We start from the raw sequence: 16,377 nt of genomic DNA on the forward strand, positions 1-16,377 counted from the left end.
ACCACAACAGTAGCAACTCAACACAAAAACAGAAGTCTGGAGACAGTGGTTCAATTGTATATGACAAATATCATTTCCAAATTAAAACACCACAATTTCCACAAAAATAATGGGTAGGTTCTTATTTTTATTTTCATGTACCTTAAGGATCCTTTTAGGTGATCTTTTTGTAAAAGTAATAATATTCCACAAAGGTGAGTTAAAATTTCAGTCTTTAAAGGGGGACACTGCCTGCGACTTTTAGAAGATAGCTCCCTTTTCTAATTCCCATTTCATTTTATAAAATATATCCCAATGATTTATGATAAATATATTTTAACACACTGTTACCATATACAGTTGACCCTTGAATGATGTAGAGATTAGGGGCACTGACACCCCTGTGCACATATAATTTTATAAATCCACATATAACTTTTGATTTCCCCAAATCTTTACTACTAAAAGTCTACTATTGACCAGAAGCTTTACTGACAACATAAACAATCAACACATATTTTATATGTTATATATCTTATATACTGTATTCTCACAGTAAAGTAGTCTACAGAAGGGCGCCTGGGTGGCTCAGTGGGTTAAGCCGCTGCCTTCGGCTCAGGTCATGATCTCAGGGTCCTGGGATCGAGTCCCGCATCGGGCTCTCTGCTCAGTGGGGAGCCTGCTTCCCTCTCTCTCTCTGCCTGCCTCTCTCTCTACTTGTGATCTCTCTCTGTCAAATAAATAAATAAAATCTTTAAAAAAAAAAGTAGGCTAGAGAAAAGACTATGCTATGAAAATCATTAACTAAGAGAAAATATATTTACAGTACTGTTGTAAAAAATCTGCATATAAAGGGACTTGTGCAGTTTAAACCTGTGTTGTTCAAGGGTCAACTTTATAGGAAAGCAGAAGAAAGGTTAAAGTGTTAGAAGAAAAATCTCTGGCCTATACCAATTAGCAGTAGATCTGGCTGTGGATAACAGAGACCCAAATATTGGCTTGAACATGAAGGAAGCTTATTTTTCTCTCATCTCCAAGTCTGGAAATGGGTGTGGGTTCTGCCCTTCAACTTCTAGTGACCCTTGATGCCATATAGTTTGTCACTCTGCTATCTAGGCTGTGGACTCTGTCCTCCTGGTCCAAAATGACAGCAAGAAGTATAGGTTTCACATCCATGTTCTGGACAGAAGGATGGAGAAAGAGTGACCCCTAAAAGAAAAGTGCATAAAACAATCTTTTAGGAACTGAATTTAGGAATTATTGCAGGACTTTCACTAGTTAGAACTTGGCCATATACCATAGCTAGGCATAAGAGGGGCTGAGAAAGATAGTCTCTTTTCTGGATGGCCATTTGCTCACAAAAGATGTACAGTTTCTATTACTAAGGAAAAAGAGGAAAAGAGATTTTGTGGGGGGGTTAACCCATAGTTAATGATCCAAGATCATGACCTGAGCCGAAGGCAGTCGATTAACCAACTGAGCCACCCAAGCGCCCCAAGGCTGAACATTTTGAAATGTTTACTATCCTTTGTGTAACTTTGCTCCCCTCTTTTTGGTTGTAGTCACAAACTTAGTATTTTTTACACGATTGACTTCTTTTTGGATAGATTAATAACACTTGTTGAGATTGATCCTACACTGGACAAAGCCAGCAAATGAACATCCTTCTTAATATAAAATATAAGCTAAAGAGTTGATCATTTATTTGTTTTGTAAAGCAAAAAGAAATCAGCCTAAAAGAGAGGACAGGAATTGAACTGGAGATTGAGAGAACTGCTTTTAAGTAAAATAGTAAATACCCAGAAGAGCCCAAACTCATATACTTCCCACCATACAAATTTTGAAGTCCTTCATTCAATTAAGTAAGTAATAAGAAAGCTTATTTTTCTCATCTTCTACTTAGGGACTGGGCTTGAAGTTCATCCAAAGGTCTATTACTGTTCCTAATGTATCAGCTGTTAATGGCTTGAAGAATAGCTTGTAGTAAAATCCTGGTTTCTGGAATTCCATACATATATGCATGAGACATTTTTTCGTAACTCTTCCTATCCTTGATTCTCCTACTTTTTCCACATACCAACCTGTCCAACAGCAAATATTAGATTCTACTTACAGATTTCTGTGGTGATTTATCCCCATCCATAATACTTTTCACTGTTGGTCCCTGGTGTATTTTAGAACAATTTTCTGGGAGTTGGGGTGGGGATGTAAACTGATTGTGGGATGAGAAAGAGATAGGTGACTTAAATACCATGTAGTAGGTTTTATTTGTTTCTATTTGCCAGATTCTTGCACTGTATTCACTTCTTACTGACTCACTTCTTACTCTTTTTGAGCCAGCTCTCTGCTTCTCAGCTGAGGTGGATCACAGTAACAGGCTCCACTGCCCTTGAGATCCAGGTTAGTTCTGCCAATGGTAGTTCCAGAAGGAGGAAGAAGAGCTAGATCTTCTCTAGAAGAGCTAGTCAGAGTGCTAATTCTCTTGGCTCCTTCCCTGTGCATTTGCCTCAGACTGCCTATGTCCCACAACAGATCCACTTGTAGGACACTCTTTCCTTCCAAGCTCCCTTCCCTTCTCTGTCCCATCAGGTCTAGAGATGTAAAAACTCTATTATGGCTAGTCCTGTGTTCCTGAAGTATTCTTCTGCTCTCTGCTATTTTGCCCACATTTTTTGAATTAAATATAAATATAAATAAACCCTTCTCAAATTATTGAGTGTGTCATCTCTTTTCTGTTGAGATGCTGATTTACACCATCTTGATGAAATTTGTGTAACTGTTGCCCTGTTGCATAATAGACATAAATTTCATTTTTCATCTTCATTCTATTGAATTCATGTCTTAAGGATTTTTTTTTATTTAAATTCAATTATCCAACACATAGTACATCATTAGTTTCAGATGTAGTGTTCAATGATTCATCAGTTACGTATACCACCCAGTGCTCATCACATCATGTGCCCTCAATGCCCATCACCCAGTTACCCCATCCCCTCACCAATCTCCCCTTCAGCAACCCTCCATTTGTCTTCCATAGTTAAGAGACTCTTGTAGTTTGTCTCCCTCTGATTTTTTTCCCCATTCAGTTTTCCTTCTCCTACCCTATGGTCTTCTGGGTTATTCCTTATGTTCCACATATGAGTGAAACCATATGATAATTATCCTTCTCTGATAGACTTATTTCACTCAGCATAATCCCCTCCAGTTCCATTCAGGTCAATGCAGATGGTGGGTATTCATCCTTTCTGATGGCTGAGTAATAGTCTGTTGTATATATGAACCACATCTTCTTTATCCATTCTTCTGCTGAAGGACATCTGAACTCCTTCCACAGTTTAGCTATTGTGGATATAGCTGCTATGAACATTGGGGTGCATGTGCCCCTTCAGATCACTACATCTGTATCTTTGGGGTAAATACTTAGTAGTGCAATTGCAGGGTTGTAGGGTAGCTCTACTTTTAACTTCTTGAGGAACCTCCATGCTGTTTTCCAGAGTGGCTGCACTAGCTTGCATTCCCACCAACAGTGAAAGAGGGTTCTCCTTTCTCCACATCTTCATCAATATTTGTTGTTTCCTGTCTTTTAAATTTTAGCCATTCTGACTGGTGTAAGGGGGTATCTCATTGTGGTTTTGATTTGTATTTCCCTGATGACACATAATATGGAACATTTTTTCGTGTGTCTGTTGGCTGTTCATATGTCTTCTTTGGAGAAATCTCTGTTCATGTCTTCTGTCCATTTTGTGACTAGATTCTTTGTTTTTTTTACATGTTGAGTTTGGCAAGTTTTATATAGATCTTGAATATTAGCCCTTTATCTGATAAGTCACTTGCAAATATCTTTTCCCATTCTGTAAGTTGCCTTTTAGTTTTTTGACCACTTCCTTAGCACGAAGAAGCTTTTTATCTTGATGAAGTCCAATAGTTCATTTTTGCTTTTGTTTCCTTTGCTTTTGGAGACTTGTCTAGCAAAAAGTTGCTGTGGCTGAAGTCACAGAGGCTGCTGCTTGTATTCTCCTCTAAGATTTTAATGGATTATCTCATAATCAGGTATTTCATCCATTTTGAGTTTATCTTTGTGTATGGTGTAAGAAAATGGTCCAGTTTCATTCTTCCACATGTGTCTGTCCAATTTTCCCATCACCATTTATTGAAGAGACTATTCTATTTCCATTGGATAATCTTTCATGCTTTGTCAAAGATTAGTTGACCATTAAGTTGAGGGTCTACTTTGGGCTCTCTATTCTGTTCCGTCAATCTATATGTCTTTTTTTGTTCCAGTACCATGCTGTCTTGATGACCACAGCTTTGTAATATAGTTTGAAGTCAGGCATTGTGATGCCACCAGTATTGGCTTTCTTCTTCAACATTCCTCTGGCTGTTCAGGGTCTTTTCTGGTTCCATACAAATTTTACGATTATTTATTCCAGCTCTGTGAAAAATGTCAATGGTGTTTTGAAAGGGATTGCATTGAATGTGTAGATTGCTCTGGGTAGCAGAGACATTATAATATTTATTCTTCCTATCCATGAGCATGGAATGTTTTTCTACCTCTGTGTCTTCCTCAATTTCTTTCATAAGCTTTCTGTAGTTTTTAGAGTACAGATCCATTACCTCTTTGGTTAGGTTTATTTCTAGGTATCTTATGGTTTTAGGTGCAATTGTAAATGGGACGGACTCCTGAATTTCGCTTTCTTTTGTCTTGCTGTTGGTGTCTAGATATGCAACTGATTTCTGTGCATGGATTTAATAACCTGACACTTTACTGAATCCCTGTATGAGTTCTAGCACTTTGGGGATAGAATCTTTTGGGTTTTCCACATAACTATCATGTCAACTGCAAAGACTGAGAGTTTGATTTCTCTTTGCTAATCTGAATGACTTTTATTTTTCTGTTGTCTAATTGCTGAGGCTAGGACTTCTCATACTATGATGGACAACAGTGGTGAGCATGGGCACCCCTGTCATTTTTCTGACCTTAGGGGAAAAGCTTTCAGTTTTTCTCCACTGAGAATGATATTCACTGTGGGCTTTTTGTAGATGGCTTTGATGACATTGAGGTATGTTCTCTTTATCCCTACACTGTGGAGAGTTTTAATAATAAAAAAAAAAGGACGTTGTATCTTGCCAAATACTTTTTCTGCATCAATTGAGAGGCTCTTGTCCTTTATTTTATTTGTGTGAGGTATCACATTGATTGATTTGAAAATGTGGAACCACCCTTGTATCCCAGGAATAAATCCCACTTGGTTGTGGTGATTAAGCCTTTTATTTAAAAAAAAAAAAAAAAGATCTTATTTATTCATTTGACAGAGAGAGAGAGAGATCACAAGCAGGCAGAGAGGCAAGCACAGAGAGAGGGGGAGGCAGCCTCCCTGCTGAGCAGAGAGCCTGATGCGGGGCTCAATCCCAGGATCCTGAGACCATGACTGGAGCTGAAGGCAGAGGCCCAACCCACTGAGCCACCTAGGCACCCCAATTAAGCCTTTTAATGTACTGTTGGATCCAGTTGGCTAGTATCTTGTTGAGTATTTTGGTATCCATGTTCATCAGGAATGTTGGTCTGTAATTCTCCTTTGGATGGGTCTTTGGTTTTGGGGTCAAGGTAACGCTGGCTTCATTAAACAGGTTTGGAAGTTTTCCTTCCATTTCTATTTTTTGTAACAGCTTCAGTTTAATAGGTATTATTTCTTTAAATGTTTGGTAGAATTCCCCTGGGAAGCCATGTGGACCTGGACTCTTGTTTTTGTGGGATTTTTTTTGATTACTACTTGATTTTCTTTGCTGGTTATGGGTCTGTTCAGATCATCTATTTCTTTCTGTTCCAGTTTTGGTAGTTTATAAGTTTCCAGGAATGCATCTATTTCTTCCAAATGCCTAATTTGTTGGGTATATAGTTGTTCTAATATGTTCTTAAAATTTTATTTCCTTGGTGTTGGTTGCGATTCCTCCTCTTTCATTCATGATTTTATTAATTTGGGTCCTTTTTCTTTTCTTTTGGATAATCTGGCTATGGGGTTTATTGATCTTATTAATTCTTTCAAAGAACAAGCTTCTAGTTTTGTTGATCTATTCTACTGTTCTTCCATTTTCTGTTTCATTGATTTCTCCTCTAATTATTATTATTTCTTTTCTCCTGCTTGGTTTAGGCTTTATTTGCTGTCCTTTCTCCAGCTCCATTAGGTATAAGGTTAGCTTGTGTAACTGAGATTTTTCTAAGTTTTTGAGAGAGGTTTGTATTGCAATGTCCTTCCCTCTTAGAACAGCCTTTGCTGTATCCCAAAGGTTTTAAACAGTTGTGTTTTCATTTTCATTTGTTTCCATGAATATTTAAAATTCTTCTTTAATTTCCTGGTTGACCCATTCATTCTTTAATAGGATGCTCTTTAACCTCCAAGTGTTTGAATTCCTTCCAAATTTCCTTTTGTGTTTGACTTCAAATTTCAAAGCATTGTGGTCTGGAAATATGCAAGGAATAATCCCAATCTTTTGGTATCAGTTGAGACGTGATTTATGACCCAGTGTGTCATCCATTCTGGAGAAAGTTCCATGTGTACTTGAGAAGAATGTGTATTCTGTTGCTTTAGTATGGAATGCTCTGTATGTATCTGTGAAGTCCATCTGATTCAGTGTGTAATTCAAAGCCCTTGTTTCCTTGTTGATCTTCTGCTTAGATGATCTTTCCATTGTTGTGAATGGGGTGTTGAAGTGTCCTACTATTATTGTATTATTATCTATGTATTTCTTTTATATAGTTATGAATTGGTTAATATAACTGGCTACTCCCAAATTAGGGGCATAAATATTTATAATTGTTAGATCTTCTTGTTGGATAGACCTTTTAAGTATGATGTAGTGTCCCTGCTCATCTCTTATTACAGTCTTTAATTTAAAATCTAATTTGCCTGATATGAGGATTGCTACCCCAGCTTTCTTTTGAGGTCCATTAGCATGATAAATTGTTCTTCACCCCCTCACTTTCAGTCTGGAGGTGTCTTTATGTCCAAAGTGAGTCTGTTGTAGACAGCATATGGATGGATCTTGCTTTTTTTTTTTTCTCTCTGATATCCTGTGTCTTTTGATTGGAGCATTTAGTCCATTTACATTCAAAGTAACTATTGACAGATATGAATTTAGTGCCTTTGTATTACCTGTAAAGTCTCTGTTTCTGTAGATTGTCTCTTTTTTTCTGGTTTATGTTACTTTTGGCCTGTATCTTACAGGATTCCCCCTTAATATTTCTAGCAGGGCTGGCCTGCTGGTCACATATTCTTTCAGTTTCTGTTGTCCCAGAAGCTCTATATATCTCCTCCCATTCTGAATGACAACCTTACTGGATAAAGTATTCTTGGATGCATGTTATTCTCATTTAATATCCTGAATATACCATGCCAGCCCTTTCCGACCTGCAAGGTCTCTGTGGCTAGGTCTGATGCCAGTCTAATGTTCCTAGCCCTGTAGTTTAGGAACTTCTTGTCTTGAGCTGCTTTTAGGATTTTCTTTATCTCTGGAATTTGCAAGCTTCACTATTATATGCCAGGATGTTGATCTATTTTTATTGATTTTGGGAAGGGTCCTCTCTACCTCTTGGACATGAATACCTGTTTTCTTCTCAGCTACGATTTGCTCAACCTTCTGGCTCTCTCTCCCTTAGGCATCCAAATAATTCTGATGTTGGTATGTTTTATAGCATCACTGATTTCTCAAAGCCTCTCCTCATGGCCTACTTGTTATTTTTCTCTCTTTACCTCAGTTCCCTTCCTTTGCATCAACTTGTCTTCTATGTCACTGACTCTCTTCTGAGTCATTTTACCTTAGCTATTAGAGCATCCAATTTGGACTACATGTCAGTTTATGAATTTTTAATTTCAGCCTTAGTAGATCTCATTTCTGCACGAAGAGATTCTCTAGTATCTTTTATGTTTTTTTCAAGTCCAACTAGTAACTTTATAATTGTTATTCTTAATTCCAGCTCTGAAATTTTACTTATATCCATATCAATTAGATTTGTGGAGAGTATTACCTCTGGTTCCTTCTTTTATTGTGAATTCCTCCTTCTAGACATTTTTCCCAGAGAAGAATGGATGAACAAGAGCACTATCAAAAACATCAACCAGGATCCAAGCAAAAAACATACTAGATAAATCCAAAGAGGTCAGAAACCAAAAAGAAAAAGAAAAGGCAAATGCAAAAGCAAAAGAATAAAAAGGGGGGAAGCATATAATTTCACAGGGGGTACAAAATAAGGTGATCTAGTTGGTCCTGAATATATTTAGATCTTTGTGTTAGAAGACACTAAATTCCAAAATTCTAATGAAAACAAAAACTTAAATATATACAAAAATAAAATTAGATAGAGTGAAAGGAAGCCAAAAATGAAAACTGTATCTATAAGATATAAATGTAAAAAAATGAAAGTTAAAAAAAGACTTAAAAACAAAGAGTTGATAAAATAAGAAACTACTTGAAAAGGGAAAAAAGAAAATAAGGAAATATAAAATTTTAAACTGAAAGATAAATGAGTCATGAGAAAAAAACCTCAAATTCTATATACTATTTTCCCCTAGCACTGGAGTTTTACAGTCTTGTGTGGTAAATCTGCTGTGTACATTTTCTTCCCTTTGGTCTCGTGGGGAAGGGGCCTGCTGCATTGCTTCTCAGGTGTCTTTGTTTGGTCGAAGTTGCACTGCCACTTGCCAGGGGGCCAGGCTTAGTGTAAGCTGGTCCTCTGTGTGCTTTTTGTTCCCTGAAGGCTTTCTATGCCTCTTTAGATGATCAAAATAAAAATGATCACCAGCCCCAGTGTTGAAATGTCATGGTCCCCTCTCTTCAGTAAACCCTCAGGGATAAACGGTCTTCACTTTTGTGTGTGCCAAACTCTGCAGATTCCTTCAGTGCACAGCTACATCAATCCTCCTTGGGGAAGGCAGAGGGTCCTCCATTACTGTAATTTGTAGGACCCTGGAGTGGAGAGTAGTCGCCTAACTGTGCACGCACATGCTCTGCCCCTCCATGGAGAAGGTGGAGGGTCCCCTAAGTTTCTGTTCTTTGCATCATCCCCACACAAAGAGTGGTCACTTGATGGAGCCCCCATTAGTGGTTAATGGTGAACTAAGCTGAGAGTCCCCTGCTGAGCTCATTGATCATAACCAGTTTCCCTGCTCCAATGCTTAGAAACTCTACCAGTTCAGGAACCCACTATTTCTGTGCCTCCAGGGATTCTGAGACACACTATCCCACCTAGATTTTTCTCCCATTTCACTACCTGAGCTCCCTACAGGCAGAGCTGTCTCTCATGAGAACAGATTTCTAACAGTTCCAATTTTGCCCTCCAGGGATAGATCACTTTCCGGTAGCCGGCTTACTGAGGCTCCTTCACCAGCTACCCCCCCATTATCTTTCAATATATCCCCTCAGATTCACCTCAGATATATCCCCCCTCAGATATATTCCCTCAGATATATCCCCTCATATTCCACTCCTCCTACCTTTCAGAAAGTGGTCTCTTTTCTACTTGTAGATTTATAGATATTCCTTTCTTACATCTAAGGATGAATTCATGGGTGTTCAGAATGATTTGATAGTTATCTAGCTAAATTCAAGGGATCAGGCGAAATGAGGTCCCCTACTCTTCCTCCATCTTGCCTCATCCAATAGAAGCCTTAAGGAATTTTTTAATGTTTGATAGTTATCAAGTTTGATAAGTAGCTTTCAGGAATGCAATAACCATATAGCTGTAGGTGTTTGTATAAATATGTTTAAAATGTTTGTCAACTATATATCTAGTGCACATTTACCATAGGTACAAATCAGAAACACCTGAGGAAGGTTTTGTTTTGTTTTTTTACTATGATACTTAGACCTTACCCCAGATTTACTGGGTAAGAACTTCTAGAGTAAGACTAAAACAAATGTAGTTTCCAAAATTTTGATGTGCACTCCTATCTAAGATCTACTATATATGATATAGTCACAGCAACTAAGCTTCTACAAGAGTAACCACATGCTCAATATCACATAGATGGCATTTAATAAGCCCTCTGTATGTTGAATAATAGCAATATACTTTATTTATAAAATAACACTCATTGTAGGACATCTTTTAGAGTATCACTGATATGGTAAAATTGATATCCTATCATTCCATAGGATAAGGTCCATTTCACTTAGAGGCCTTGCTGTTTCACTTAGGCATTGATTTTAGTAAGGGAGCCATTTCAGGAATATTACCGGGGGACTATGAACTTCAACTTAATACCATGACATGAAGAATGAAGTTCTCATTTTGGGGGAAGAGAGCCAAAATTACTAAATACCTGAGTAACCTGTCCCTAAGCATTTTCATGAATATTAGTAAGAAGGGTAGCATATATCAACAGAAAATTAGAGGATGAAGAATGGATCAATGATCTGGAGGACAGGATAATGGAAAGCAACCAAACTGAATAGCAAAAAGCATAATAAAAAATTAGAGTAGGTTAAGAGATCTCTCTGAAGTCATCAAGTGTAATAATATCCATATTATAGGGATCCAAGTAGAAGAAGAGAGAGACAAGGTAGTTGGAAAACTTATTTGAAGAAATAATAGGTGAAAATTTCCCAAATCTTCAAAAGGAAACAGATATCTAGGTCTAGGCAGCACAGAAAGCCCCAAAAAAGATGAACTGAAGAAGGTCCACACCAAGACACATACTCATTGAAATGGCAAATATTAAAGAAAAAGAAACAATCTTAAAAGCAAGCAAAACAAACAAACAAACAAAACAACAACAAAAAAAACCCAGTTACATAGAAGAGAAAGCCCATAGGTTGTGAACTGATTTTCAGCAGAAACTTTACATGCCAGAAACTTTGCATGATACATTTAAAGTGCTGATAGGAAAAGACCTATATATAACCAAGAATATGCTATCCAGCAAGGTTATCATTATAAGTAGATGCAGAAAAAGCATTTGACAAAATCCAACATATGCTCATGAAAAAATTCAACAAAGTGGGTTTATAAGGACAATACCATGACATAATAAAAGCCATATATGACAGAATAGAGAACCCAGAAATAAACCCACACTCATGTGCTCAATTCATCTACAACAAAGGAGGCAAAAATATATAAAGGGGGGAAGATAGTCTATTCAATGAATTGTGTTGACGAAACCAGAAAGCTATATGCAAAAGAAGCTGGAAAGGGGAGTCAGATTTTAGCTCAGTACCTTACTAATTTGGGGTGACTTTCTTGGCTTTTATGTGCCTCATTCTTTCATCTATAAAATGGGAATAATAATACCTAACTTGTGCTATTGTTGTGAAGATTAAATGCATAGTAGTCATTTGATCTTTTCCAAAAACTATCTTTTAATTTAATTGATTTTTTTCTCTATTGTTTAGCTGTTCTCTGTTTCATTGATTTTCTTTCTTTCTTTTTTTTTTCCCCAACTAAGATCTTTCTTTTATTTTCTTAATTTAAATTCAATTAGCCAACATATAGTACATCATTAATTTCAGATGTAGTGTTCAATGTTACTGATTTTCATTCTTATTTTTTTTAAAGATTTTATGTATTTATTTGAGAAAGAGTTTGAGAGTGAGCGGGGTAGACGCAGAGGGGGAGAGGGAGGGAGAGAGAGAGAGAGAGAGAAGTCAAGCAGACTTTGATGAGTGGGGAGCCCGACTTTGGGCTTGATCTCACAACCCTGAGATTATGACCTGAATCAAAATTAAGAGTCAGACACAACTAACTGAGCCACCCAGGTGTCCCAATTTTCATCATTTATTCTACTTTGGGCTCAATTTGCTTCTTAAGATGGAATCTTAGATCATTTCTTTCAGACCTTTCTTTTTTCCTGATATAAATCTTTGGAGCTACAGTTTTCCCTCAGCAACAGCTTTTTCTAAATGTTCTGACACTTACAATAAACTTTTTCTGCCCAGCACCAGACAGCAAGATGCAAACTCACCCCTATCTCTCTTCCCTCCTTTTTCCAGTGCAGAGGAGCAGGAAGAGGGCAAAGCAATGAAACACAGAGAGTGCCACAGGCCTGTGTCTGATTTTCAGCTTTATCCTGAGTAGCTCCCAGCGAAGAGCGAATCGCTAATGGGAAATTTAGAAAACACAGATGAGCAGACTGAAAGTCCACCGTAACCAGGTGTCCTTTATGCACAACAGCTCAGAGGCCCATATGCTGTTGCAGAGGTTGGGGAGTGCAGCATTACTGAGCTGTTCAGTTTTGCCAGGCTCCTCCTGATGGGTCTTTCTTGGCTGAATCACAATCTGACCAACACAATGCATCTGCTAGTTCCCCCAGCCTCTAGACCAAACAGCATCTAATACGTGCACATGAACCTGGGCCTCTGCTGAGGACAGGAGAGGAGGCCAAGCTCACAGTGGCCCTAATAGTCTGCAGCTTGAAACCTCAGTGTCTTTATCACTCAGGGGTGAACACTAGGCCATGAATGGAGAAGGGAAAAGAACCTGGATATCCTGGGGCCTGATCTCATTCCCGTGCAGTGGTTGCTTGGTTTATTCCCTGGGTGTGACTAATTAGAATTCTCCTGATGTGGCTTTCTTTCCTAGGAGGCTGAGTCTGAATCTCAACTATAATTCTGACATCTTGCAATGACCGTGCACTCAAAAATGCTCCATTTAAATTATTCTGGCTGCTCTAAACTTCAAGTGGTTGTTTCTGCAGAAGCAGAAATTTATCTTTCTAAAAATGAAGTAACAAATAATTAGCTCCTTTATTTTACATTTTTGGTTAAACATTTATATTAGAGCTATTTTTTGCAATAGTATTACTGAGAAAGTGCTCTGATATAGCTTATTTTGTTAGCAAACTTAGATGTGTACACTATTTCCTTATCCTCACTATATTGTGCCTTATAGTTTTTATATAAATAAGTATTTGTTTTAGTTCCTGAGACATTCTAAGATAATTAAGTGACAAAATAAGAAAAATTGGTCCAATTAGTTGGTTCACATAATAAACACCGAATAAGCTATTAGCTAAATTTTCCATCTTCCAACTGGTGACTATTGTAACATATATAAAAAGCTTAAGCTTGGGGCGCCTGTGTGGCTCAGTCGTTAAAAGTCTGCCTTCAGCTCAGGTCATGATCCCAGAGTCCTGGAATCGAGTGCATCAGGCTTTCTGCTCAGTGAAAAGCCTGTTTCTTCCTCTCCCACTCCCCTTGCTTGTGTTCTCTCTCTTGCTGTCTCTCTCTCTTTTTCTCTCTGTGTCAAATAAATAATACATTCTTTTTAAATATATTTTATTTTATTTATTTGACAGAGAGAGAGATCACAAGTAGGCAGAGCAGCTGGCGAGGGTGGGGGAGAAAGCAGGCTCCCCGCTGAGAGGAGAGCCCAATGCGGGGCTGGATCCCAAGACCCTGAGATCATGACCTGAGCTGAGGGCAGAAGTTTAACCCATTGAGCCACCCAGGCGCCCCAATAAATAAATTCTTAAAAAAAAAAAAAAAAAAGCTTAAGCTTCCTGATTTATCAACTTAGGGCAATCATTCAACAAAACAGTGCCTGCTAGACTCTTAGCCCTGGGACATCATTACGCACAAACATCAAGTGACTGCTCTCACAGACACCTGACCAATAGTAGATAATTAAACAAGCAAATTAAAGAAGAAAATTTCAAATAACATTAAGTGCGTCAGGGAAAATGAAGTAATGTGATGCAGTGGAGAGTTCCTGGTAGGCTAGTTGAGGAATTCATCCACGTGAAGACCCGAGGGAGAATTCCAGATGAGTGAATAGTTAGAGCGATGTTCTTGAGGCAAGAATGCCTGTAGCTGAACCAAGACTCTAGTGGCCTCATTCACTCATTTGCTCAATCAAAGACAGAAATCAAGGGGCCCCAGCCTCCGTCCTGGAGTCAGACTTATCTCTACAAATTTAGGGAAGTCACTCTTTTCTGTCAGTCCTTAGCCCTAAAATGCCTAGGGTCACACCCACGTCTCCATCTGTGGTTCTTCTGTCTCCTCAGTGGGGAGTATCTAAGTAATTAGGGCTTGCTTGGTGCAGTTACTCTGTGTCTCCCTCCTTGCTTTTCCAGGAAGGTCTTTTGTTTACACACTTCAATGGCTGGTGCCAGCCTGTTGGCAGATTCATTCACTGGACCCTCAGCCAAGCCTCTCCATTTAGCCTTCGTGCTCTTTGTTCATCAATCTGTTACTGCCAGTTCCATTCCATTTACGTTGACATGGATTGTGGTAAAATACTGAGGAGAGAAGGTATGAAAAGCACAGACCTTCAGAATTGAAGGAGAAGTCAGCATTGTCCTTTGTGAGACATGGGGTTTCTGTGGCCAAGGCCCCTGATGCTGTGCTCTAAGCAGCCTAGACAGGGAAAGATCTGGAAGCTGTTGAGACTGTTGAGACCAGCCTAATTCCTTTCCAAGTGTTTCAAGTTGTGCCATACTCTTTGGTTGCTCACTGCCTAGGCGGCATTTCTGAAAAGTTTACAAATAGTGCCAAGCCTTTTCTGATTAATTCCTGGGGAGCTTCCAGATTTGTTCCTTGGTCAGCATGGCATGAAGGTTTCTTCCTTTGTCTTGACTGTGTGGCTTTTGAAGATTTCTTCTCTGGAAAACTTGATGGAAAGGAGATGTGATGATTAGCCAGGGACCCCTCAAATGCAAGCAGGCCTTTGTTTTTCAAACATCTCTGGAATCCATCTACTTCCTTCCCTTACCACCACTTGAGTCTACTATCTCCTGTCACCAGGACAACTGCATTAGACTCAAAACTCGTCTCCCTTCATTTAATCCATTCTCCACTTGGTAGCCAGAGCATCCTCTTCAAAATGCAAGTCTGATTTTGCCCTGGCCCTACTTAAAATCTTTCAGTGGTGCTCCTTTGTTCTATGAAAAAAATAAAATACACAAATCCTTATATGTTCTGGCTTCCTCATCTCTGTGGCCACCCTTCCACACCTGTGTCCTTGCTGTGCCATTTTGGGCAATTTACTCCACATCTCTGAGCTACAGTTCCTTCTCCTAAAAAATGAAGAGAATAACACCTATCATCAATTGAAGTCATGTGTGCAAAAGCTCAGCACGTGTGTGGGAGGCACAAGGCAAAGAGGAGACAGTCACGGTAACTTCATGTGGTTCTTCATCTCAGCACAGATTCAGAGCTAAGCCGCCATTCCTCCTGGAATGGGCCAAAGACCCAGTTTGTGTGGAATAGCACTAGCCCACAGGTTCTGACCCTTCCAGATGAATCCCCGGTGACTCAGGGTTTCTGAAACGAAGCCGGTGGTCCAGGCTGGAAAGATGATGGAGGAGGGAGTGCTGAACCTGGTTATAGCCATAATAAATGAGACTGCTGCTTATTGGCTTGTTCTCCTTGAGCCTCCCACCTCTAGGTTGCCAGGGAGGGTCCCTGAAGTACAGTCCTCAGACTTGAGGCTAAGCAGTCATCTTGGTTTTGCAGAGTCTTTCATTATTTTATGCCATGTCAATAGCCTTGAAAAATTGATTAATTGCCAGTCAAGGTTCTGTTTCAAAGATGGCAGAGTCAGAGCTGCTTATCCAGGATAAGCTCTTTGGTCCTAGGTGGACAAATTTCCTCTAGCATCTTATAGCCTCCTAGTGAGTCCTAGTTTCCCCATTTCAGCTTATTTCTTGGGTTGGAGCCAATCCGTGACTCCAGCTTAAAATAGCAGTGGCCAGCCAGTACTCTGGTGAGGCCTGATCTGCCAAAGGAGAGCACCCATAAACAGCCAGTCTTGGAGCTGGTAGGGACCCTGCATGAGGTGAAAATCATGGCTGTGGGACCATGTAGATATTGACCCGTGCGAGCCAGCTGCAGAATTTCACTAGGACACCCTCACATCCTCATGCATTACATGTAAGCTCCTCTGCTTGCCTTTTTCCCCCTTAAATCAAGTATAATTAACATACAGTGTTATATTAGTTCCAGGTGTAGAAGACAGTGATTCAACAATTCTGTGCATCACTCAGTGCTCATCGCGATAAGTGTACTCTTAATCCCCACCACCTATTTCCCCAGTCCACCCACCCACCCGTCCTCTGGCAACCATTCCTTTGTCCTTGGTATTTAAGAGTCTGTCTCTGCTTGTCTTTAAAAAAACAAAAACAAAACCAAAAACTCCCCACTTTCTACTTGCCAGACAGTGTCTAAGTACTTTATGCATAATAACTCAATTAATCTTTACCACAAACCTGTGAAGTAGAAACAATTATGACTTATTCTACAGATGAGGAAAGAGCCACTGAGCGATTAAATGATTTACCCAAGGTCACTTAACTAATAAATGATGGGCACTGAGTCCAGAGCCCACACTGATTATCTAGCCACCATCTAGACTGCCTGACCACACGAACTGAACAAGTAAGGACGTTTAAAGCACTCCCAATGGGA

The sequence above is a fragment of the Lontra canadensis genome, unplaced genomic scaffold (assembly GCF_010015895.1).
Source record: "Lontra canadensis isolate GAN:19392208 unplaced genomic scaffold, GSC_riverotter_1.0 scaffold48, whole genome shotgun sequence".
In the NCBI taxonomy this organism is placed as follows: Eukaryota; Metazoa; Chordata; class Mammalia; order Carnivora; family Mustelidae; genus Lontra; species Lontra canadensis.